Genomic DNA, 27,933 nt, shown 5'->3' on the forward strand with positions numbered 1-27,933 from the left:
GAACTGGGTAACTTGGGTTTTTAATGTTCTAGGGGCTCACAGTTAAGGGACCCCGTGAGTCTCAGGTGAGACCACACTTTAGAATAGTGCTGGAAATGTTCCACTGACTCTTTTGAAGCTGGATTGAATTCCTTTTTTTTTTTTTTTTTTTTTTTTTTATCACAACATGGGTTTGAGCCTATGGGCACAAGAGGCAGACGATATTGGCTTATAGTTAATATTTGCATTTGCCAGGTTAACAAATGGTGGACTTGTGCTTAATATTAATTGTCATCTTCAGGGATCTAAAAGTGCTTCTAAGCCTGTTGGCACATCTGTGAGTGTATTTCTAGAGTTCATGACCTGAGGTGGGAACATGCACCCTAAATTTGGGTAGCACCATCCCACGTGTTGGAATCCCAGACTGAACACAAGGGGAAAATGAGCTCATCTCTCTCTGCTCCCTGACTGGAGGGGCAATGTGACCGGTCACCTCAGACTTTTGCCACCATAATTAGCATAACAAGCTGTGCCCTCAAACCATGAACCCTTCCTCTCCTTAGCCACCTTTGTCAGGCATTCTGTCACAGCAATGAGAAAAGTAACACAAGGTCTAATATCAGTATCTTTAATCAATACATTGCAAATGACCATCATTTTGGGACATTGAGATGGAAAATTAGATGTATATAAGATACCAAATTGGTCCTAGTTATAATGCATTAATTAAAAAGACTATAAACAACAGCTCCTTATATTCTTTGCTTATGAAGTTTGCACAAAAAGGAAAATTTCCATTGGGAAATATTTCCCGTGTTATCTGGAGACTGTAATGAGTCTAAACAAAGCTAAATACAGGGCTCCTGCAGAGTACGTGAAGGGGAGGAGTCAGCTTCCATACCTGTGGCTAGGAGGGAGGAGACCCAGTTACTAAATTTAACTGTCAAAGAAAAGTGGAGTTTCTACAGAGGCGTCTTGTAACCTTAGACTTTGGACAAGTTAGTTTCATCCATAAGAAGAAAAGAATAAAAATACCCATATCAGAATATTGCAGACCTGCCAGTACAGAATCTTCAGAAGATGGAAACCAAAGTAAATAAGGCCTCTTTCTCCAAAATCATAAGAGCCACATATTTGACTGATATCTTAGTGGACCTTTATACTTTAGTATAAAAACTTATTTTAGATGGTGATATCCAAATATCATGCTGAGAGAAGAATTTTGATGGGCGTGATTTTTTTCAAGAGAACAAAAAGAGTAATGGTTCAATTCAAATATTAATTTTAAAGCTCTGTTGCCTACTCCCTTCTCAAGAAGGGAGGTACATCACATAGTGAGAGATTATAATTTCCAGCTGCCAGGCACAGGTGCGTTCAGCTTATGGATTTATCCATAGGATTCATGGAGACCGAAGTCAAGCTGGGAAGGCAGCTGTTGCTGAGAAGATGGCCAAGAAGGAGTAAATTCAAAGAATGGCCAATCCCATCGCTGAGCCAAGGACAGCAAATATGTCTGCTGAGGTCCAAGACGGGAAGAAGGAAAAGGCACAGGGGTTCAAAGTTTCGTGATGTTTGTCAAAGATAAAGGCACTCAGCATCTGTTGGTTTTATCAGGAAACCTGGTCATCCAGGAGCCACAGGCCCACTCACAGAGTCACTGCTAGTGATAGCAGGCTGCCTGTACAGAAGTTCTTAATGTAGGCCTGGCTGAGAGTCAGAACTACTGAAGGGCATTGGTCATATATAGGAGTGTAAAGACAAGAGAAAGAGGAGGGCCTGACAGTCAATGTTCAAAGTGCACCTTATGAATGTATAAGACTGTGCCACTGAAATTCATCGTTTATACAATTAATATATCTAAAATGTTTTAAAATATAGTGAAAAGCCTGAATACTCAATATAGTAGAATCTAATGACCAGTGGAGTCCTTTCTTTAATAATTTGCTGAACATAAACTCCCATATTAAAGACACACTCCTGTATCTTCAGTTGGTAATTTATTGGCCAGGATTGAATCTTACTGTAGCCCTTATTCATTGATTCTCAAATATCAAATGTATTCCATAAGAGTTAGGGTTCAGGGCCCCACTGAGCTCCTTTGGACTGGACAGAAAAAAAGGGGACTGCATCAGGCATGGGGTAAAGGGGTCTAGATGAGACTCTGTGGTTACTCGAGGTACTCGTTATTCAAGACAGTGAGAGCATAAGCTCTCAAAGCAAGGACGGGGGCATTACATGTGTTCATTCAGTGCCACCAATCCTCAGCTTTTTCTGCTGGTCAGAAGCTGCAAAAGAAAAAAAAAATCCCTAAGGATAATGTTCACACATACTGGAAAAGGTGAGACTGTGTCCCCCGAGACACACACACACACACACACACACACACACATGATAGCACAGTGGTTCACAAATACAATGAATCAGAAACCTTTGCCAATTCCTTAGGACCAGCATCCTCCTCTCCCTATGATGTATGAGCCCTGGAGCAGGGCCCAGTGACCTGGTGCTGCCCTCCAGACCACAGCAACTGCTCCTCCTGAAGCTGGGCTCTACCAGCTCATTTTCGCTGCTGCATCAGCAGCATGCAGCTGCCTTCACTCATCTCTCCGTGGAGGAAAGGGGTTCCTGCCTTCTTGAAAAAGTGACATCAGCTGTGCCCATTATCCCTGGCTCCACCCACATTCCTAACCTACTCAGAACAGAAAAAGCTGTTCCCTAGGTTAGCTCTCATCCCTCTCTTGGCAGCAACTCTCTGGCTAAGTTGTGACCACAGCTGTTCTACCTACAGTGGTGGTCAAAGAGTGACCCCAAGCAGCTGCATGGTCCAGCATAGGCTGTAGAGCATGGGCAGGAGAGTGTATAGGACCCTAGGCTTGGTGAAGATGTATGATCTGCCTGTGCATGTAACCTTGTAGTAATGATTTTCATGAGTGTGATCATCTGAATAGGCAAGTGTCTGCACTGTTTGACGAGGAGTTGATTGAGGGGAAGTTGAGGCCCATGCAGCTGGTATTATTAGACTTGGTTCTTGCAAATTAGCAAATCAAATTAAATTTAGATGTGTCTAGATGATCTTTCAAACATTTTTTGGAATGACATGTATCTATGGGCATTGCATTGTTTATAAGGTTCAGGCATGACTAATGAGCTGTTTAAAGAACAGCTAAGCCTCTGTTCATGTACACAGGGACTTTTTAGTGTAGCCAGATTTGAGTGTTACCCAGAGATCCCTGAGCCCTTTTTGAAGCCCTCTGTCTACAGCCACCTTTGAAGATGAAGTTTGTTCAGAGGTCTGCTTTGTTGAAGCCCAGATGCTCAGAAGCCTGGTGGCTCAGGCCACATGGCTATGCAATATAGGATGCTCGAGTGCCTGATCGTGTCCATATGGACCCCATTGGCCCTGCAGGATTTGGCTCAGGTTACCTTGTTTTCTGCTTCACCTTATACAGCTAAAACTAGCCCAGTACCTGGCCATACAACCTCATCTACCTGATTAGAACACTACGTAAGGCATATGGCCATTTCTGGGGACACTCGTACTTGGATCTTCTTTTAGACGCCCCCCGCCCATGTCCTAACTTGTTATCAGGCAGTGCCCATCTGGGCAGCTTTGTTCCAGCAGTGTGCTTTGCTGGTTGTAAATATGTTTTTGAAACACCACACTGGGAGCATCTTATAAATTGCAAATCTGAATGACCTTGAGAAATTTGTGTGCCTCCTTGTCCAAATATTAATTATTAAATAGATCCCAACTATGTTATTGTTTAAGTTTGTTTTAAGCTCTTGCCATGATCTAACTCCACCTACCTACCAATTCAGCAGAGCATTTGCTGTATTCAAAGTGCTTTGCTAGATTTATAATGACCATGGGTTAAACAGAAGGGTTTTCATAAATTCTCATAACCAGGTGGATTAAATAATGTTGTGTTGCACACAGAGGAGATGAGGAGATTTTTTTGAGACTACAGAGAAGATAAAATATGAGGTTGACATAAAGAACTAATAAGAGAGATTTTATTAAAATGAATAGAGGATATAACAGGTAATGTGTTATAGCATGAATATGTGTTAGAACAAGACTCAGCGAATAGCTACATTATTCATCGAGGCCATGCTTCTAAGATTTAATCTGACTTGACCTTGTAAATTCACTGAAGTGAAGATAGTCAGGAAGGAGAAGAAATTATATCTTGTGTACCAATTAAAAGACCGTACAAATAAAGAGTGATAGATGCTGAGACCCCTCCCTGCCAGTCAGCAAAAAGAGACCACTCAAAGCTGGAAACTATGGTGTGGCCATCCCTGACACAGGATTTGTTCCCAAAAGGACTTTTCAGAAGAATCATAGACCATCTGTTGGAAGGCATTAAAAAAAAAAAAAAAAAAAAAGATCTGAGATTATCAGTATTTACCCTCTTCATGTTCTTGGTGGGAAGTAAATGGGCTCATTTCTCCTGTCCAACCAAACCAGGTCTACCCACAATGACTCGCTCCTCAAATCTGAAAGCAAATTTAGAAAGAAGAAATTGGGATGAGACTTCACTATATCTGGTGGCACCACATCCCAGGAAAATGATCAATGTATCTTAGAGATAGGATTCTAAGACGAAGTAAATAGGTGAGTCACAAATTAGGAAGGTTGCCTCATTTCTGCTTTTCATGTATCCTGAGAAAAGAGGAAAGATTCCAAGTTTCCCCTTAGACTTAGCTCAGGTCTCCAATCCAGAATAAACAGCAATAAGGGGCTGCTACAAGAAGGATACAGAGGGTTTTCTACCAGAAACAACAGGTAGATATCACAGTTCTCCATGACATACACAAACTTTAAACATCACCTACAGTATCTAACCAGGGACTTTTTACTACACTTGAAGATTGAGCCAGGAAAAGTATCCTATCCAATGAAGTAGAAGTGGGCACTTTAAGCTTGCCACCTTAAACATGCTGCAGTTGCATGACCTAATTTTTTCCACTCATTCTCACCCTCCCAATGCTGCTACCCACAGCACAACTACCTGAAACAGGAAAGAGACAGAGAGAATGGGCCATACTCTACTTCTTTGGGTCCAGCTTCCAGAAACAGACAAGGTTTAACTTAGTAAAGAATAAGTAGCTTTGAATTGAGTCGGAGATTTATATAACTGCATTGCAAAAATAAACAAAGTGATATCAATTTAGGGCCAATGTAGAGCTATATGTGTTGGGAAATCCCAGTAAGAAGAATTTAAATCACAAGTAGGTAACGATCTGTTATAAAACTAGCAACGAGAAAGGGGGAAGTAAGGACTTCATGGCTCAAACTATGAAAACTAATTCAGAGTAAATATACAAAGAGAAAGTGAGATAGAAGAGATATTCATCTTTAGTCTCTCTGGTTTTCTACTTCAGAGGAGATTCAAGAAAACCAGTGAAAACCTCACAAAAGCCCGTGACTCACAGCACCAGGAAAATACACATTTTGCCCATTTGCAAAACTTTGTATAAAACTTCTGAGGATCCTATTTTCTCTAAACAAAGTAAAACTTTCCAATAAGATGAAGAGGAGGATGTAGTGCAATGGTGTAATGTAGTGGGATGGGAAGAGTATTGATGACTAAGCACAGTAGTGTAAGAAAGTGTGTTTCTTAGTAGAAACTCCAAATCTATTCTTAGCACGTCAAAACTTCCAGATCCATCCATTTAAGAGGTTCCTTTGAGTACAAACTCAACGGGTTGAAAATTGAATTCTAGTCTTCCCCCACAATTGTATTTTTCCTCCTAAGTTCCCTAACTTCATGAGAATCTATAGAAATACGAAAAGTCTTGATTCCTGTTCTGAGGTCCCCATGTTTCCAGTGGTCATGCTTCCGCTTTCTGGAACCTAACAAAATACCTACCTCCATTGGCCCTGTCTTTCTTCTCACTCACCATCAATTAGTATGAGATGATAACGCTATGGAGCATCTGTTAGCATCCAGGTCAGGGTTTTATTCTCCAAGCTCCTCAAGCTGGTGCCTCACGTGACTCTTACTATATAATTTTAGTACTTCATGAGTGGTGGTCATGGACTCTGAAAGCCTGTTCTCTTTTGCTTGGTCTGTGGCTGTTCCTTACCTGGCCCCTCGTTATTGTCCTTCCTTTGTCTCTCTACCCTCCACACACACCATTCACACTGCAGTTCTCTCAATGTCCTGTGCAACTCCAGAACTTTTTCCTTGCACCCTGTTAGCTAGCTGAATTCTATCTACCCATCAGGGAACAAAATAGCTGTGATTTCCTGCAAGTATATATTGCTTGCCTCTCCCCAGTTCTCTCAGCACCCTGTTACCCTATAGAATCAGGGCCACTGTGTATTACAATGCCCTATTGCTGACCTGCCAGTTCCTTGAAAGCCAGGATAGGAATCTTTACTGCTGTATTCCCAAGACATGGGAGTGCCTGGATAGAGCAGGTGTTCAAGAAAGTGTTTGGGAACTGGTTGAACAAATGCATGAGTAAGTAAGCAGAAATTCAAATGTTCATGACAATACAAAGATGGAAGGAACATTTCTAGGTTTCTATTTTCCGGCAAACACTGGCAACCTCACAATTATCTCCACTCCTTTTTCCTACTGCTTCACCGGCTTGGAATGGCTTCTTTCTCCTGCTCCTATCCCCAGACCTGCCTAACTGGTGAACACCCACACTGACTTCTCTGAGCCTCTTCAGAGTCTGTCACTTATGTTTTCCCATGGGATTATGTGGTATCTTATAATTTCCCCAATTGTTTCCTTAGACTAACTCTTTTCCTCTTGTTGAGATAACATGTGCCTTAAAAGATAAAAAGTTCTTTGGACGCCTTTAATCCCAGCACTTGGGAGGCAGAGGCAGGCGGATTTCTGGGTTCGAGGCCAGCCTGGTCTACAGAGTGAGTTCCAGGACAGAGAAACCCTGTCTCGGAACCCCCCCCCCCCGCCCAAATAAACCAACCAAACCAAAAAAAGGGGGGGTTCTTTGGAGGGGAAACCAGGAAAAGGGATAACATTTGAAATGTAAGTAAAGAAAATATCTACTAAAAGAAAAAGGAAAAAAAAAGATGAAAGGTTCTTTGGGTTTCGTTGTTTGTTGCTGTTGTTTTCTCACCAGACTCACCACAGACAGAGGACTCAGTGACATACTGGGAAGAGTTGGCATGGAATAATCCCTGTTGATTAATTAACATCATTAACAGTCATCAATTTCTTTCTGTTCAGCAATAAGCCTTATGAAATTTTCCTAGTCATTCCATTTTAAGTCTAGGAGTGAGTCAGTGAGCTGGGCCCTTCTTGGGAAATAGATTTTCTGATAATAGCTGTGGTACCTTTAATCCAAACAGCAAGCCTGGAAAATCCATTCATTTAGCAAACACTTATTAGGGTAAATTATGTGCTAAGCCCTCTCCAATCACATTACCACTCCCAGAGTCTTACCCACCTGCCATAAACATTCATAATGAGGGTGATTGTCAGGTTCCCCTGATGCAGAGCCTGAGACAGGCATTCTTGTGTTTATGTTCCCAAGGGAAGTGGAATGAAGGCACCAAGGTAAGGCAGAGGAAAGTAGAGCATGATGTGGTCCCCGTTAAATCTAACTGCAGCCTGTACCGACAAGGAGCCATGGAGCATGAATTTCTCTTCAGATTTGGCCCTGAGACAAAGGGCTGACTTTTCTGTGTCCTCGAGTATTGCCTATAGGCTGGTAATGTATCTCACAAGGCACAAAGGCTCTCATTTAGCAATAGCAATTCTCCAGGGAAGGGGAAGCTACAAGCTAACAGTGAACACTCCAAGAAGATAGAGCATACATGCACTAGTCAGAGAAGGCAGTCCCATGGGGTATCCAGGGCATCACAACAAATGGGATGGATCTACTTTTAATAAAGAAGATGTCTCACCCCTTAAATCTAGGAAATAAAGAATAGGCTTCAACCTGGAGCAAAGGAGAAACCTGGCTTTAGGATGACATTACTTGGGGGGCTTATGGTAACAAGACAGTAGGGGACTGGCTAGTTCTTACAGTACTCTGAAGAAAGCACAATATAGATGGGACATGTCTTCCAACCAAAATCTTGAAGAAATTAGGCAAAAGAAAATTGTGGGAAGATCCTAGCTAGCTAGATGCAGTAGGATCAGGACTTGGAAGGCATCCCCAGCTAAAGAGGATAGTCAAGGTCCTCTTGTGCTACAGAAGACACTGCCACAATCAAATGGTGAGAAACAGAAAAGATTTAAAGAGGTGACTAATGATGTCATTGATACTAAGATCTCCAGACTTGTAAATAAGCTGGCCCTTTACTTCAGTGAAACTCAGTTACCTCAACCTCCTTAAGGCTCAACAAGGGGCCATGGGGGAAGGGCAAGGAGCTGGGGCTTCCTTTCCTTCAATGCTGAACAATTTTCTACCTTTCTATCCGTCTCAGCATTCTAGTTACCAGGCATCACAATTATTACTTTTTAATAACATCTTTAAGATTTTGCTTTAGGATCTTGGTCCGAGACCCGCCGAACTTAGGAAATTAGTCTGAACAGGTGAGAGGGTGCGCCAGAGAACCTGACAGCTTCTGGAACAGGCGGAAGCACAGAGGCACTGAGGCAGCACCCTGTGTGGTCCGGGGACAGCCGGCCACCTTCCGGACCAGAGGACAGGTGCCCGCCCGGCTGGGGAGGCGACCTAAGCCACAGCAGCAGCGGTCGCCATCTTGGTCCGGGACCCGCCGAACTTAGGAAATTAGTCTGAACAGGTGAGAGGGTGCGCCAGAGAACCTGACAGCCTCTGGAACAGGCAGAAGCACAGAGGGGCTGAGGCAGCACCCTGTGTGGGCCGGGGACAGCCGGCCACCTTCCGGACCGGAGGACAGGTGCCCGCCCGGCTGGGGAGGCGACCTAAGCCACAGCAGCAGCGGTCGCCATCTTGGTCCGGGACCCGCCGAACTTAGGAAATTAGTCTGAACAGGTGAGAGGGTGCGCCAGAGAACCTGACAGCCTCTGGAACAGGCAGAAGCACAGAGGGGCTGAGGCAGCACCCTGTGTGGGCCGGGGACAGCCGGCCACCTTCCGGACCGGAGGACAGGTGCCCGCCCGGCTGGGGAGGCGACCTAAGCCACAGCAGCAGCGGTCGCCATCTTGGTCCGGGACCCGCCGAACTTAGGAAATTAGTCTGAACAGGTGAGAGGGTGCGCCAGAGAACCTGACAGCTTCTGGAACAGGCGGAAGCACAGAGGCGCTGAGGCAGCACCCTGTGTGGGCCGGGGACAGCCGGCCACCTTCCGGACCAGAGGACAGGTGCCCACCCGGCTGGGGAGGCGGCCTAAGCCACAGCAGCAGCGGTCGCCATCTTGGTCCCGGGACTCCAAGGAACTTAGGAATTTAGTCTGCTTAGGTGAGAGTCTGTACCACCTGGGAACTGCCAAAGCAACACAGTGTCTGAGAAAGGTCCTGTTTTGGGCCTTCTTCTTCGGCCAGGAGGAGGTCCAAATACAAGATATCTGCGCACCTTCCCTGTAAGAGAGCTTGCCAGCAGAGAGTGCTCTGAGCACTGAAACTCAGAGGAGAGAATCTGTCTCCCAGGTCTGCTGATAGACGGTAACAGAATCACCAGAAGAACAATCTCTAAACAGAGTCAACTATAACTACTAACTCCAGAGATTACCAGATGGCGAAAGGTAAACGGAGGAATCTTACTAACAGGAACCAAGACCACTCACCATCACCAGAACCCAGCACACCCACTTCGCCCAGTCCAGGGAACCCCAACACACCTGAGAACCTAGACCTAGATTTAAAAGCATATCTCATGATGATGGTAGAGGACATCAAGAAGGACTTTAATAAATCACTTAAAGAAATACAGGAGAACACTGCTAAAGAGTTACAAGTCCTTAAAGAAAAACAGGAAAACACAATCAAACAGGTAGAAGTCCTTACAGAAAAAGAGGAAAAAACATACAAACAGGTGATGGAAATGAACAAAACCATACTAGACCTAAAAAGGGAAGTAGACACAATAAAGAAAACTCAAAGCGAGGCAACACTAGAGATAGAAACCCTAGGAAAGAAATCTGGAACCATAGATTTGAGCATCAGCAACAGAATACAAGAGATGGAAGAGAGAATCTCAGGTGCAGAAGATTCCATAGAGAACATCGGCACAACAATCAAAGAAAATGGAAAATGCAAAAAGATCCTAACTCAAAATATCCAGGAAATCCAGGACACAATAAGAAGACCAAACGTACGGATAATAGGAGTGGATGAGAATGAAGATTTTCAACTCAAAGGTCCAGCAAACATCTTCAACAAAATTATTGAAGAAAACTTCCCAAATCTAAAGAATGAGATGCATATGAACATACAAGAAGCCTACAGAACTCCAAATAGACTGGACCAGAAAAGAAATTCCTCCCGACACATAATAATCAGAACATCAAATGCACTAAATAAAGATAGAATACTAAAAGCAGTAAGGGAAAAAGGTCAAGTAACATATAAAGGCAAGCCTATCAGAATTACACCAGATTTTTCACCAGAGACTATGAAAGCCAGAAGAGCCTGGACAGATGTTATACAGACACTAAGAGAACACAAACTGCAGCCCAGGCTACTATACCCAGCCAAACTCTCAATTATCATAGAGGGAGAAACCAAAGTATTCCACGACAAAACCAAATTCACGCATTATCTCTCCACGAATCCAGCCCTTCAAAGGATAATAACAGAAAAAAACCAATACAAGAACGGGAACAACGCCCTAGAAAAAACAAGAAGGTAATCCCTCAACAAACCTAAAAGAAGACAGCCACAAGAACAGAATGCCACCCTTAACAACTAAAATAACAGGAAGCAACAATTACTTTTCCTTAATATCTCTTAACATCAATGGTCTCAACTCGCCAATAAAAAGACATAGACTAACAAACTGGCTACACAAACAAGACCCAACATTTTGCTGCTTACAGGAAACTCATCTCAGAGAAAAAGATAGACACTACCTCAGAATGAAAGGCTGGAAAACAATTTTCCAAGCAAATGGTATGAAGAAACAAGCAGGAGTAGCCATCCTAATATCTGATAAGATTGACTTCCAACCCAAAGTCATCAAAAAAGACAAGGAGGGACACTTCATTCTCATCAAAGGTAAAATCCTCCAAGAGGAACTCTCAATTCTGAATATCTATGCTCCAAATACAAGAGCAGCCACATTCACTAAAGAAACTTTAGTAAAGCTCAAAGCACACATTGCGCCTCACACAATAATAGTGGGAGACTTCAACACACCACTTTCACCAATGGACAGATCATGGAAACAGAAACTAAACAGGGACACACTGAAACTAACAGAAGTGATGAAACAAATGGATCTGACAGATATCTACAGAACATTTTACCCTAAAACAAAAGGATATACCTTCTTCTCAGCACCTCATGGTACCTTCTCCAAAATTGACCACATAATAGGTCACAAATCAGGCCTCAACAGATTCAAAAATATTGAAATTGTCCCATGTATCCTATCAGATCACCATGCACTAAGGCTGATCTTCAATAACAAAATAAATAACAGAAAGCCAACATTCACATGGAAACTGAACAACACTCTTCTCAATGATACCTTGGTCAAGGAAGGAATAAAGAAAGAAATTAAAGACTTTTTAGAGTTTAATGAAAATGAAGCCACAACGTACCCAAACCTTTGGGACACAATGAAAGCATTTCTAAGAGGGAAACTCATAGCTATGAGTGCCTTCAAGAAAAAACGGGAGAGAGCACATACTAGCAGCTTGACAACACATCTAAAAGCTCTAGAAAAAAAGGAAGCAAATTCACCCAAGAGGAGTAGACGGCAGGAAATAATCAAACTCAGGGGTGAAATCAACCAAGTGGAAACAAGAAGAACTATTCAAAGAATTAACCAAACGAGGAGTTGGTTCTTTGAGAAAATCAACAAGATAGATAAACCCTTAGCTAGACTCACTAAAGGGCACAGGGACAAAATCCTAATTAACAAAATCAGAAATGAAAAGGGAGACATAACAACAGATCCTGAAGAAATCCAAAACACCATCAGATCCTTCTACAAAAGGCTATACTCAACAAAACTGGAAAACCTGGACGAAATGGACAAATTTCTGGACAGATACCAGGTACCAAAGTTGAATCAGGATCAAGTTGACCTTCTAAACAGTCCCATATCCCCTAAAGAAATAGAAGCAGTTATTAATAGTCTCCCAGCCAAAAAAAGCCCAGGACCAGACGGGTTTAGTGCAGAGTTCTATCAGACCTTCAAAGAAGATCTAACTCCAGTTCTGCACAAACTTTTTCACAAGATAGAAGTAGAAGGTATTCTACCCAACTCATTTTATGAAGCCACTATTACTCTGATACCTAAACCACAGAAAGATCCAACAAAGATAGAGAACTTCAGACCAATTTCTCTTATGAACATCGATGCAAAAATCCTTAATAAAATTCTCGCTAACCGAATCCAAGAACACATTAAAGCAATCATCCATCCTGACCAAGTAGGTTTTATTCCAGGGATGCAGGGATGGTTTAATATACGAAAATCCATCAATGTAATCCATTATATAAACAAACTCAAAGACAAAAACCACATGATCATCTCGTTAGATGCAGAAAAAGCATTTGACAAGATCCAACACCCATTCATGATAAAAGTTCTGGAAAGATCAGGAATTCAAGGCCAATACCTAAACATGATAAAAGCAATCTACAGCAAACCAGTAGCCAACATCAAAGTAAATGGAGAGAAGCTGGAAGCAATCCCACTAAAATCAGGGACTAGACAAGGCTGCCCACTTTCTCCCTACCTTTTCAACATAGTACTTGAAGTATTAGCCAGAGCAATTCGACAACAAAAGGAGATCAAGGGGATACAAATTGGAAAAGAGGAAGTCAAAATATCACTTTTTGCAGATGATATGATAGTATATATAAGTGACCCTAAAAATTCCAACAGAGAACTCCTAAACCTGATAAACAGCTTCGGTGAAGTAGCTGGATATAAAATTAACTCAAACAAGTCAATGGCCTTTCTCTACACAAAGAATAAACAGGCTGAGAAAGAAATTAGGGAAACAACACCCTTCTCAATAGCCACAAATAATATAAAATATCTCGGCGTGACTCTAACGAAGGAAGTGAAAGATCTGTATGATAAAAACTTCAAGTCCCTGAAGAAAGAAATTAAAGAAGATCTCAGAAGATGGAAAGATCTCCCATGCTCATGGATTGGCAGGACCAACATTGTAAAAATGGCTATCTTGCCAAAAGCAATCTACAGATTCAATGCAATCCCCATTAAAATTCCAACTCAATTCTTCAACGAATTAGAAGGAGCAATTTGCAAATTCATCTGGAATAACAAAAAACCGAGGATAGCAAAAACTCTTCTCAAGGATAAAAGAACCTCTGGTGGAATCACCATGCCTGACCTAAAGCTTTACTACAGAGCAATTGTGATAAAAACTGCATGGTACTGGTATAGAGACAGACAAGTGGACCAATGGAATAGAATTGAAGACCCAGAAATGAACCCACACACCTATGGTCACTTGATCTTCGACAAGGGAGCCAAAACCATCCAGTGGAAGAAAGACAGCATTTTCAACAATTGGTGCTGGCACAACTGGTTGTTATCATGTAGAAGAATGCGAATCGATCCATACTTATCTCCTTGTACTAAGGTCAAATCTAAGTGGATCAAGGAACTTCACATAAAACCAGAGACACTGAAACTTATAGAGGAGAAAGTGGGGAAAAGCCTTGAAGATATGGGCACAGGGGAAAAATTCCTGAACAGAACAGCAATGGCTTGTGCTGTAAGATCGAGAATTGACAAATGGGACCTAATGAAACTCCAAAGTTTCTGCAAGGCAAAAGACACTGTCTATAAGACAAAAAGACCACCAACAGACTGGGAAAGGATCTTTACCTATCCTAAATCAGATAGGGGACTAATATCCAACATATATAAAGAACTCAAGAAGGTGGACCTCAGAAAATCAAATAACCCCCTTAAAAAATGGGGCTCAGAACTGAACAAAGAATTCTCACCTGAGGAATACCGAATGGCAGAGAAGCACCTGAAAAAATGTTCAACATCCTTAATCATCAGGGAAATGCAAATCAAAACAACCCTGAGATTCCACCTCACACCAGTGAGAATGGCTAAGATCAAAAATTCAGGTGACAGCAGATGCTGGCGAGGATGTGGAGAAAGAGGAACACTCCTCCATTGTTGGTGGGATTGCAGGCTTGTACAACCACTCTGGAAATCAGTCTGGCGGTTCCTCAGAAAATTGGACATAGTACTACCGGAGGATCCAGCAATACCTCTCCTAGGCATATATCCAGAAGAAGCCCCAACTGGTAAGAAGGACACATGCTCCACTATGTTCATAGCAGCCTTATTTATAATAGCCAGAAACTGGAAAGAACCCAGATGCCCCTCAACAGAGGAATGGATACAGAAAATGTGGTACATCTACACAATGGAGTACTACTCAGCTATTAAAAAGAATGAATTTATGAAATTCCTAGCCAAATGGATGGACCTGGAGAGCATCATCCTGAGTGAGGTAACACAATCACAAAGGAACTCACACAATATGTACTCACTGATAAGTGGATACTAGCCCAAAACCTAGGATACCCACGATATAAGATACAATTTCCTAAACACATGAAACTCAAGAAAAATGAAGACTGAAGTGTGGACACTATGCCCCTCCTTAGAAGTGGGAACAAAACACCCATGGAAGGAGTTACAGAAACAAAGTTTGGAGCTGAGATGAAAGGATGGACCATGTAGAGACTGCCATATCCAGGGATCCACCCCATAATCAGCATCCAAACGCTGACACCATTGCATATACTAGCAAGATTTTATCGAAAGGACCCAGATGTAGCTGTTGCTTGTGAGACTATGCCGGGGCCTAGCAAACACAGAAGTGGATGCTCACAGTCAGCTAATGGATGGATCACAGGGCTCCCAATGGAGGAGCTAGAGAAAGTATCCAAGGAGCTAAAGGGATCTTCAACCCTATAGGTGGAACAACATTATGAACTAACCAGTACCCCTGAGCTCTTGACTCTAGCTGCATATGTATCAAAAGATGGCCTAGTCGGCCATCACTGGAAAGAGAGGCCCATTGGACACGCAGACTTTGTGTGCCCCGGTACAGGGGAACGCCAGGGCCAAAGGGGGGGAGTGGGTGGGTAGGGGAGTGGGGGTGGGTGGGTAAGGGGGACTTTTGGTATAGCATTGGAAATGTAAATGAGCTAAATACCTAATAAAAAATGGAAAAAAAAAAAAAAAAAAAAAAAAAAAAAAAAAAAAGATTTTGCTTTAGACTCAATTATCAGATACTAGTGCCCGATGTGGGGGGTGGGGGGAGGGAAATCCTGAAGTTAAAATGCCCCACTAAGCAGCAGGAAAGGATGTCCTAAATGACCTGTCAGCTTCACTTCATGCTTGCAACCAGAGTAGACCCAGGGAAAACATGATTTTCTTGGCCATTTCCAGGTTCGTCCTCAGCAAGTGGCGTTCTCCTCTGGCAGAGCTAGCTTGCAGTGTGGTGGCACTTCTCACAAATCTGGCTGACACATCTTCCACATGCAAGGCACAGCCTTCTATCCACTTTAGGGTGTGGCAGGATTATGCCTCCTGGGACCTGGTTTCTGCTTAAGCTTCCTCAGGCCCTTGCATGCCAAACACTTTGTAGGCTCAGGGAAAAAAAAAAAAGTTCTGAAGAACAAAGAGACAGACAGCAGTCCCTGCTCCTAAATTACAACAAAGAGCATGCCATTAAACATGTTTGTAGCTGGCTTATGGATAATGCAGAGCAATTAGCAATCAATTGGCATCTTAATGGCACAGGATACAGAGGGAGCTGTAAGAATAAACTTCACCATTTGCTGGTTAAAAACAAAAACAAAACAAAACAAAAACTTTCCTTAAGCTCTTCTCCAAAGCTGAAGTCTTTGAAGGTCCCAGGGCTCTGTGTGAAAGTCCTCACAAATACCCGTAGTCATTCTATCCACCTACCTGGCAATGCACTGAGAAAGTACAAGGATTAAACAAATGCCAGTGCTCTTTGATAGGCAGGGACATGTCTTCCTGGAGTGAATGCTGACATAGCCTGAAGCCTAGTGAGAAGCAGACATTCTGTTAGTGCTTGCTGAATGAAACAGTTAATTCTTTAAGCTGTTCTATTTTCTTAATTTTCCAGGGCCGTAAATAACTCTAACACCCTTACTCTGAGTTATCCAAATTATAAAACCTTAAAGAAATGTTGTTTTATCAAACTCTGATAATGTTTCTTCTATTTATAGAAACTATCATAGTTAGTCATTGTCAACTTGACATGGACTTACACAAACCTGAGAGAAAGAGACTCTCTCCACTGTGAAATTGTGGAGATTGGCATGTGAGGATGTCCTGGGGGCATTTTCTTGATTTCTGATTGATATGGGAGAACTCAGTGCATTGTGAGTGGCACTACTCCTGATCAGGTTAGCCAGAGTTGTATATGAAAAGTAACGAAAAAAGTCAGTGAGCAACATTCCTCTATGGTCTCTGCTCCAGTTCCTGCCTTGAGTTCCTATCCTGGCTTCCCTTGATTACAGGCAATAAGAAGTAAGCCAAACAAACCCTCCCCTGAGTTGTCTTGTGGTGGCTTAAATAGGAATGGCCCCCAGAGACTCATGCGTTTAAATGCTTGGTCATTAGGGAGGGACTATATTACGACTTATGGCCTTGGTGGAGTAGGTGTAGTGTTATTCAAGAAAGTATGTCACTGGGGGCAGGCTTTGAGACATTAGCTAGGCTAGTGGCTCAGAATTTCTTCCTGCCGCCTCAGGATCCAGATGTAGAACTCTCAGCTCCCTCTCCAGCACCATGTCTGCCTGCCCGCCATGCTTCTTGCCATGAAAAATAATGGACTAAACCTCTGAACTGTAAATCAGCCACAATTAAATCTTTCCTTTTTAAGAGTTGCTGTGATCATGGTGTGTCTCTTCACAGCAATAGAAACCCTAAGAAAAGTGTACTATCAAAGCAACATAAAGATAAAGACAACCTCTCAAATCACTGGGTTTTTTATCCCAACTGTAAACAAGATCCTCTCTCACCTTAGAGGTTGAAGATTAGGCTTCACACTAATCTCCTGCCTGGCCTTTATGCAGGATCTGGTTTGCTGAAACATGTTGGATGCTGCCAGGATTCTGTAAGTTGTACGTATTTGGTATCTAGTATCTTATCACCATCTTCATCTACTCCAAAGCATCTCTTTGCTCACAGATCATAAAGGAAAGGAGTTATGGGAAGGCTTCTGGGAAGAAAGAACACGTTATTATATGACTTTCCTAATAAGTCATGCTATCTTATAGAGGCATTGTCATGTGACTTGGCCATTCTGAAGCTGAGGCCATTCTGTAATTTTCGATCTTGCTTTGCCAGTGATGTAGGTCTGTATCTACCACACGGGAATGTCTTGCAGTTTCTTCATGGATTGGCTCCCAAAGTAAATCGAGAGTCAGAAGTAATAGTAACCCATAAGAAATGAAAATGGGTTTGCTTTTAAACTGCACAGTGTCTTTTTTGTATAGTTAACACGCTACTGAATGTGTCTTTAGATAGCCCTGTCCTGGTGGTATTTTCAATAGCCACTAACCTTGCCTGGTACAGTCTGGGGGTTGTAAATTGGCATGGAAATTTAAAGCAGGTTCTAGTTGGTACACAGCACAAATTAGTTATATGGGGACAGTAGTTTTTGTTTTTTTGTTTTGTTTTTCTTTTGGTTTTATTTTTGGGTTTTATTTTTTTTTTTTTGTCTTCAGTTGTCTCTGTTGCAGCTTATATGAAGATAATTGTTGCTCTGATAACTGAATACCACTCTGTAATTGCAACAACAACAACAAAATTCAGCTGTTTTGTTGACAATCTGAATGCTTCTAAGTAAATAAAAAATTTTTATTAAAAAAAAAAGAAATGAAAATGGCAACAACCTAAACAACACTTGAAAAAGTTTGTTGGAAATTTGAAAGCCTGACCTAAAATCATTAGATCAGGGCGGGGAGAGGGTATAGGGGACTTTTGGGATAGCATTTCAAGTGTAAATGAAGAAAATATCTAATAAAAAATTGAACAACAAAAAAAAAAAGAGTAGCACATAGAAAGAACCGAGAACCTTTACCACGTAAAACACATCATCTTCACCACACCATGGCTGTTGCTACTCATCTTGCTATTGGGAATCAGTAAAAGCTCAGACATGACTTCACACAACTAAAAGCATAGAACCAAATCTTTAGAAGTTACTACAAGAAAAATGGAATCTGTGGTTTCTGCAAAGATGCTTAAACTTGACTATTTTGTATGCCAATTTATAACAATCCTGTAATCAATTAATAATTACCTACATTAAAAAAAGAAATAAGAAATAAAGTAGAGAACTGAAATTTTATGTGCTGAATTTGTATCTGACTAAAAATTAAATGAGTGGAAAAAATAAGTTATGGGCACTACCATTTTTCTTTTTAAATTGAATTTTAGGCATATGACTACATGCAAAATTCAGAAGGCATAAAAGGGTACATATGGAATTAAGTAGTAATCTCACCCACTTTCTGTCAGTTTTATGAACTTCCTGGGTAAATAGTCTACTCGCCCAGATATAGGGATGAACTTGGACATTTTGAATAAGCTTTGCACAGAAGCTGCACTCATCCATATTACTTCCATCAGTACTTGGAAAAGCTGGTTCTTCAAAGCCTTGTCCAAGGAGCTGGAGAGATGGCTCAGTCTTTAAGGGGACTTGCTGCTCTTGCAGAGAACCTGAGATCAGTGCCCATCCACTACCTATAGTGGTAGACTCACAACTGCCTGCAATTCCAGGTCCAGAGACCCTCATACCCTCTTTCAACTTGGAAGGGCACCTACATACATGTGGTATACCTACAGACCTACAGATACACATATACACAGGTAAACATAAACATATATATGTGTGTGTGTGTGTATATATATATATATATACATATATATATGTTGATGGGTGAAGGAATAATATTTTACTACAGTTTTCCTTTGCACTTCATTTATGTGTGAAGTTGGTCACTTTTTCATAGGATGAAGAACCACACAAATTTCCTTTATGTGACCTGGCTACCTAGTTGCCTCAGTACCATTTATCAGCTAAGCCAGAGTGCCCAATGCCACATTTATTATACAGTAAATTATTTTATGTATCTGCCTTTATAGCTTTTACTATTTCTTTATTGATTTATCTATATCATATTCTAGGACGATGGCATTGTAACTATTGTAGATTTATAATAGATTTAATACCTGTTCCATATAGTAGCCTCTGGTTATTGTAATTTTCAGCATTTTTATGCTTGTCATTCTTTCAGAAACTTTAAAATCAGCGTATATAGATTTTTACAAAGAGTCTATCTATACACATACATTTCTATACTTTAAATTTTTTTCATAAGGAAGATAACTATTGATGATGAATTTAGACCTATAATGCTAAATTGGGTACAGATAAAATGCAAAAAAAAATGTCATGCATGACAACAGAAAGAGCACTCGATGACTTTGCGTGTGTCTTTCCAGCCAAATTTCCTAGGACTTGGGAATCCTGAAGAAGTGGGTTTCAATGCCAGTGAAAGAATGGATCTGTTACCAAGGTGCCAGCAAGCAAGCAAAGAACAAAACCTTCCTTCTTCTATGTCCTTATATGGACTTACAGTAGAAGATGTGGCCTAGATTGAAGCTGTGTCTTCCAGCATCAAGATCTGAGTCAAAGGTATATATATTATATTACCTCAAAGATCTGGACTAGAAGTGAATTTACCCACTTAAAACCAAGCGAGCAATCACTTTCAGATGTGCCCTCCATTTCTGCATTGAAGCTCAATCCAGATGTAGTCAGTAGACAAGCAAGAAATGCCAGGGCTGGAGAATGGGAGTGGGTGGGTTGGGGAGTACCCCCATAGAGGCAGACGGAAGGGAGATGAAATAGGGAGCTTCCGAAGGGGAGACCTGGAAAGGGGAAAACATTTGAAATGTAAACAAAGAAAATATCCAATCATAAATAAATAAATTACTTGGTGGGGGGATAGCCATCACAAAGACAGTCTCACAGTATAAGAAAAAAAAAAGTTCTTAAAGATAGAACCTGCCCTTGAATTCTGCTTCAACTTTTTTCAGAACAATAGTCTTAGGATTTTTTTCAGTCACTGAGGCTGAAAGAGGTAACTGAAATTGTCATGAGAATTATGTAATACCATATACAAAACCCTACTCAGCCAGTCAGAAGGGCCAGTCTACGTGTTTACTGATTAAATTAGATGATGACCCACTGAAGAAATGAATAAAATTCTAATCTGCATCAGGTAGGTCTGAGTTTGACGCCCCAGTCCAGGTTCCTTATTTTCCTTTTCACTTGCCATAGACAGTACATAACTGTAAAGTAAAACCAGCCCAGCTGGCTGGTTCTGTCTTCCTATAAAGATTCTGGGTGAAAAAAAAAATTAACTTGTAACTCCTGGCGCAAACGTCATAGACAAAAGGGTGCTTTGGATGCTCATCAAGACCAGTAGGTACTGTGATACTCTGCCCTCATGCTTGGCATGACCTATCCAGGAAAGTGCTACACTTACCTAAAACATAGAGGGGGAAAGGATGGGAAGCAATGGAGGAAAAAGGAGAGTGGGTAAGCTATCATAACTGGAAAAAAAATCAAGAAGCCGGGGATGACAGCATGGTAGAGGGAGGCACCAGTGAGCCTCACCCCAGCCCCAAGGATGGATAAAGCTTTGCATTTGTGTAAAGGAAAAAAAAAGAAAATGAGAGGGAAAATTAGCTTGCCATCACAGTTATCAATCTCTGGCATTTCTTTAATGGACACAATTTCCTAATCAGCTGAGCTAAGTTAGGCAGAGGAGTAAGCAATTCTGAGTGGTAGTCAGAGATCAGTCAGTCGGAAACTGAGCTCCATTGCTTTCAGACTGATGCTGAATCTCATGACAGTGACTGGCTCAGTAAAGATTGTGAAATAGTAGTGATCCATTTCTAATTTTTTAATAAAAAAATAAGATAAGAGTTACATTCACAGATTTTTAGAAATATGCCACGATTTTTTTTTTCTGTGCTGATATATTAACTGTGTCTGGTTGTCCATCCAAAAAAAAAAAAAATAACCTATAGGAAACTATTGTACTTTGTGGTAAATTTTCTGGCTGAGACTGATAACTTTCCATTTCAGCCAGAAAACATTATCTTAACCTAAGCCACAAGACAATGCAGAGCTCATCTCTGAGCCAATGGACAGTAAGACCAACCCTAGAATATAACAGAGTGGGAGGATTAGTGCAAGAACAAGGCTGTGTCTCAAGGTGGACCACAGCCCACCAATTCTCAGCACAGCTGCCTACTTCCATGCGCAGCATGTGAGACAATGGACCCAAGTGGTGGAGCTAGGAATCTGAGCCGGATATGTCTGGGCTCCAAATCCTAGCTCCTCATATACTGTCTATCCTTAGGTAAGTGAACTCACCGGAGACTCTGTTTCCTTATGCCCAAACAGTAAATGCTCTGTCTAATATCATAAAGGACTATAATTAATATTCACAGAGGACTTGGAGATATAACTGGCCCATATACGGCACTGAAAAAAAAAAATCAAGGCACCACTATTGCTTAGTTAGGAAGGTCTCAACATCTTGAATATATTATAAATTCCTATATAATAAAATTATATAATATATAATAAATATTACATATACAATTAAATAACAGTCAGCAAAAGCTCAGGAAAGTGGAGGTAGGAGGTAGGTGTTAGGGGAGGGGACAATCAGACTTGGTCAGATTTCCAAGGTTGCCAGTCTAGTATCCAAAGCAGGTTAGTGCAGCACAGAAATGGTCTCCAATGTGGTTACTTACATGGGCTTTCACCTCTTGAAATTAAGTGTAGAGTGGTGCCTCCATGAACAGGACATTGCCTGGTGTCATATCTGACACACAGTTCCAGGAAGAAATGTAAACTGAAGCCCCTTACAAAATGATGAAGCCTTAAAAATAAAGCTAAGAGCTGTTTCATAGAATATAGTTCATATTTTTTTTTTTGAGGAAACACATTCAGGATGACCCATGAGCTTTAGTATCCATAAAGAACCCTCAGACTCCTCCTAGTGGGACATGGGGCATATGGTTCTGGTCCAACCCTTCTCCCTACAGCTCTGCCAGGCCTAGCAGTGGGATTTATGTGATGATGTGCTAAAACCTAGTCCAAGACATTGACATGCCAATCACAGTCCCTGGTAAAGAGCCATGCTTCTACCACCCCTCCATCTATCTCCAGTCATGGAGTGTACACTCACAAGGGTACATTCAGAGATAAGAACCACAGTTGCCCAGGAAGTGTGATGAAGACCAAGTTTTGAAACTCTGGGGTCTTGGAATCTCAGTATATGATCTGAAACAGAAGTGACCTAGGCTAGATATGGAAACACAGCCTTAGCTTCGCAGGATTTCCACAGGCAAGCCATGAATTTAGCATTCAGCATCAGAGCAAGGCAAACTCTCTTGCCAAAGTTTAAGCATCACAGTTCACTGGAGTTGGTTTGCTACAAACAGCATATACAGTTGAACTTTCAAACATCAGAAATTTATTTCCCATAATCCTGGAGACTGAAGTATTCAATAGTGAGGAGAGAAAAAGATAGAGTGCCCAGTGAAAGATAACTTCCTTGTTCATCTCGGCACCTTGTTGTTGGGCCCTGGAAAGATTACTCAAAGGGGTTCCTTCTGTGAGTGTACTAATCCTATTCATGATGGAAGAGCCAAGCCACCAGTGTCAAAGTCCCCACCATATCATCTCCTTAGGAGTTAGGAGTCCGACACACACACAGAAGTCATGGATATAGGGAAGAAAGTTCCCAAGGTGGAACACATTGCTGGAGTAGGCCAGTCCTTCATTTCCCCTCTAAAGGGTCCCACATTCTGTCTGGAGACATTCCTCCTGCCCTTACCTAAAACATTTTCTTTACTCAGAAAAATATAAATTTTGGCTGTGGCATAGCTATAAAACTCATCTGCATTTCATTTATTTCCCATGATTCTTGTCAGCCTAAAAATGTTCTCAAATTCACAGATGAAAATGGGAGAGAAAGGGGGTAGGGTGGTGGTGTCAGCAAGTTTCAGAATAGAAGTTAAGAACAAGCTCTTTTTAAAAACCCTTCTTCAAGTCAGCTAAGTTACAAGGGCTTGAAGAAATGTAATAGATGCTCTCTCAGTTAGACTGAAATAGAACGCAATATGGAACCAAGTGTAGAGTTCAAAGAGGAGTACTTGAGTTATGATATAAACAGATAAAATATAAAACAGGACTTTAAAATAATCATATAAGCATTCTAAAACCTGTTCTCAAAACCCCATGAGTTGTTGGAGAAAAAAATTAATCATGGAAAAAATTAGTATTACCATATGGTTTTCTTGACAGCTTGTCTTAAAATTCACATTTAGTAGTCTGTCAATATCCTCTTAAAGTTTTGATTTTGAAAACTTTGGAAGAAAGATCTGATAACTTGACTGTATCCTGTGAGCTTAAAATTGTGTACATACTCACAAGACGATTTCTTTTGATGCCCATAAGCCCACAGGGATGCCTCTGACATGAACATGGATACTCACCATGGTTACTTGGATATTCAGAAAGTAAAATTAATATTTATTATTTTAAACACACTGCTGTTGCACCTAAATTCTCTTATATAAACTTACTTCAAATTATTTATCTATGCCATAAATTAACAAGGAAAGACTGGCCGATGCATTTCTAACAAAAGGAATGTGAAATTCATATCAGTTATTGCCAATGCAGATGAGAGGAGCTTCCTACCTATCAAAAAGCATAGCATTTGCCAGGGTGCTTAATTATTATGTAGTGGATACCTCTGTGTGTGTGTGTGTGTGTGTGTGTGTGTGTGTGTGTGTGTGTGTGTGTTCTCTTTTCTCCTTTCCTAAAAATAAAGCGAGCTTTGTTCCCAGAAAAACTTTCCAGTGTTACCTACATTCCTTCCATCTCCCCTGATCCCATTCAACTTACAATCCAAAGCCATGGTTCTCCTCCAGTGCCCCACTGGCACCATCCCAGCAAATGCCAACCATAGCTGGTGTTTTGTTCAGTCACTAGAAAGCATTTTTGACCTCAGCTGTGATTGTGCTCACCTTCTTCTTCCAAGTTCCCTTCTCTTGTTCCCTCCCTCCTGGTCCCCCTTCTAACTGTGTCCTCAATGCTGCCACTTCTATGGACCCTGAATTCTAATATTTTAAAATTATACAGTCTACCTAAGAGATTGAATACAAGCTTTCACTTTCTATATCTCTAGCTAAGTTCTTGTTCTTGAGCTTCGGACCTGCCTTCTGGACACTCCTCCCAGAGTGCCAGAAAGTACCCATGCTACCCAAAACTTAAAGTGAGCTCATGTTTGCCCTCATGAGCGTTCTCATTCTAAATCCCTGTGTCCCTGCCTGCATGAGAACAGTGATATCACCACACCCACTCAAGGCCAACACTCTGAAAGGACCACCTTCTTTCCATACAGTCAGACTAACAGGAGCATATGGGTCTCAGTCCAGTCACACCCCTTTTCATCAGTCCTGTAGCTGCTATGATGGTCTGGGAACTCGTTATACATTCTATGGCTCTGCAAACAGCCCTCTTGAGGGATCTTTCCAGCTCAACTTTTTATACTGATCTTATCCCTCTGCTGGGTAGCCTTCTGACACGGGAGTCATTCCTCTGCTCAGAGTTTTCCTGTAGCTTCCACATGGTCTTTCTCAAACGTATCTCACCTCTGATTCACTCGGTCAGAACTAGGAACTAAGGTCTTGTGCCTTACTGAGTATGCAAGACAGTTTTTGTATTTGAGCAATCTGCTTCATAGTGTTAAATCCCAACGTTTTGTAGAGCATCCGTACTTCTCTTCTGAGATCTACAAGCCCATGACTTTGGATGGGTCAGCTGTCCAGTGAGCCTCCAGGATCTGCTTCTACTTCCAAAGTTATAAGCATTTAAGGCCATGCATGTCTTTTATATGGGTGCTGGGGATTTGAACTCAGTTCCCCATGCAACCAGTGCTCTTACCTACTGAGCTATCTTTCAGCACTAGGGGGTCACATAAATCTCCACAAAATAACATTATGTTTTGGCTTCCTACATATCAGTGTCCTTCACACGCCATTCCCACTACCTCCTTCCTCGAATGCTCTGTGCAATCACCTCAATCATGTTAAGGGATTCTTTTCCTATTCCCCAATAGATCTTGCATAGAACTCCATTATAATGTAGCATGCTTTCATCTTTGCAATCTCTTATTGACACACTAAAATAGAGGACTTGAGACAATAGAAACTCTTTCTCTTTCATCCATAACTTGTGTAGAACCTAGCATTAAATAAATATTTGAGGAATTACCAAATAAGCAACTGACAGCCACATCAAGTAGAAAACATTGGCCTGGATCCTGGCTCTATTTGGCCAATAAATAGATATCTCATCACAGAACAAACAACACACCATCTCAGAACTTCTGTTTCCCCATATATAAAAGTGATAAATTCAATGTATGATTTCTGTCTTATTTGCAACATTTTGTTATAGAAAATTTCAAGCAAATTCAAGAGAACAATGATCGTGTAACAGACTCCTTGTATCCATGTCTCATTTCAACCGTTACATACTTCTGGCCAATATTTTTTTTCTATACCTCGACCCACTTCTCTCTCTCTTTCACATTATCTTAGTACTAATTCAGGATATTTCTTTTCTTCCCCCCCCCCCCTTTGGTTTTTCTTGAGACAGGGTTTTTCTGTGTAGCTCTGGCTGTCCTGGAACTCACTTTGTAGACCAGGCTGGCCTCAAACTCAGAAATCTGCCTGCCTCTACCTCCAAAGTGCTGGGATTAAAGGTGTGTGCCACCACCACCCAGCTCAATCTATCTTTTAATCCATGAATAATAATCTCTCCCCCATCAAAATTCCTTGGCAATTCTCTCTCGTGAAACCACAGCCCCATCCTGGACATCGTTCTTCATGTGTCACCCCAGTAGTTAGTCACCCACACATTGCCTTATCATCAAGCACTTTCCTCCCTCTTAATTCTGACTTCTACCGTGTGAATTATTGTCACCAAAGGGATGTTAGAAGACATGATACAGACAATGCTTTGAGGGATGAGTTACATGACTCCCCTTACACTCAAATGTCCCTGATATCCCTAAGAAAAGCGTACGTCTAAGAATTTTTTTAAAAAGAGGCATCTTGAATCTGAAGCTTAGAGTCAATTAAGGACCACAAAATGAATGCCTGTTGCCACAGGCCACTAATGTTTTATAGTTGCTTCAAATGCATTAAAAAAATTGAGGATATTATTAACAGTAATCAGAGATTAGCAGATATTTCTTATATCATAAAATATTAATTTAACTAAATTATGTTAACAATTCTTTATATTTTTGAGGAAAGACTTTGCCTATAACTTTTGTGGCAGTTTGAATGAGAAATGTCCTCCATGGGCTCCTGTAGTTGAATTCTCGTTTCCCAGTTGGTGGTGCTGCTTGGAAGATTATGGAGCCTTTGGAAGGTACTGCCTTGCTGGAGGAAAATAAGCCACTGAAGGAAGGCTTTCAGAGTTTATAGTCTCATCCTACTCCTTGCTCACTCCCTCTACTTCCTGTGCATGAGTGAAAATGTGATCAGTCAGCCTCTTAATACTAATTCAATATCCTTTTATCTTTCAATTCATAAATAAAATAATAATCTCTCCCCTTCCAAATTCCTTGGAAATCCTATATGTGAAAGCACAGACACAACCTGGACCAGCCACCATGCCAAGTCTTCCCTGCCTTATGGATGTTAACTTTCTGGAATCATGAACCACAATAAGACCTTCAAGTGCCACTAGACACCTGTGTAGTTCAAATCCCCACCTGGACAGAGATCATCTCTATTGAAAGTTCATTATGCCATTCCCCAGTTTCTTCTCACCTTGCACCCACTACATTGGCAACCACAATTGTGATTTTTCTACCACAAGTGTGTATTGGCTGTTCTGGAACATCGTGAGTGGAATCTTACAATGACAATGCTTTAGCTTGGCATGATTCTGAGATTCATCCCTGCTGTGTATGACTTGTTCCTTGTCATTGATGATCAGTATCCTGAGGAGTGGATAACCTCAGTTTGTTTAGCCACTCTCTTCGTGGTCTACTGAGGCATGTCTGTTTCTGGCCATTATGAAACATGTTCTTCCAAAAAGATTTGTACATTTTATAGATACATATTTTTACTTATCTTGAGAAGACTTGATTGAGGCATTTTAGAATACCAGTTAGTTGTTTCTTTAGTTTATAATAACTAACCATTGCTTTTTCTTAGGTGGATGCATCATGTTACATTCTCATCAATTGTGGTCATAATTATGGTTATTCTATACCCTTGCCATGCTTCAACCTTGTCAATCTCTTTAGCTTAGCTTTACTGGGTAAACAATGGTGATGGTGCTTTACTGTGATGTTGACTTTCTAGTCTCCTTCCTTGATGATTAATCTTGTTGGTCAACTGGCCTCGATCTGCAACCAACTAAAAAGACAAGCCACTGGGTACTCCTATGAGGGGTTTTCTTAACCAGAATATTTTATGTGGGAAGATCCATCCTGAATGTGATCAGCCCCTTCCAGTGGGAGTCTGGATATAAGATGGAAGAAGAAAGTTTTGTTTTTGCCTGCTTCCTTTCACTTTTGTTGGCAAGGTCATCTAATCTGCTGTTGCCATGGCTGCATTCTTCCATGGATAATTGTACTCAGTTTTAGGTTTCCAATCTGGATTGAAAATTAGCAGCTCTACAGGAATCTTCAATACCCTTAA

At 41.2% G+C, this 27,933-nt stretch overlaps 1 long non-coding RNA gene across 1 annotated transcript in view; it reads right to left on the minus strand.

Moving 5' to 3' along the window:
- Positions 1-596: 596 nt before the first annotated feature.
- The window catches only part of Gm11264 (predicted gene 11264), a 32,579-nt gene continuing 5,242 nt past the window's right edge, over positions 597-27,933 (minus strand). The window contains exons 2-6 of the long non-coding RNA NR_151604.1: positions 19,829-20,046; positions 17,127-17,326; positions 15,449-16,142; positions 4,392-4,479; positions 597-2,264 (exon numbers count right to left, since the gene is read on the minus strand). This is a non-coding gene — a long non-coding RNA (predicted gene 11264). The remainder of the gene's footprint in view (positions 2,265-4,391; positions 4,480-15,448; positions 16,143-17,126; positions 17,327-19,828; positions 20,047-27,933) is intronic.

This window comes from Mus musculus, chromosome 4 (genome assembly GCF_000001635.26).
Source record: "Mus musculus strain C57BL/6J chromosome 4, GRCm38.p6 C57BL/6J".
NCBI lineage: Eukaryota > Metazoa > Chordata > Mammalia > Rodentia > Muridae > Mus > Mus musculus.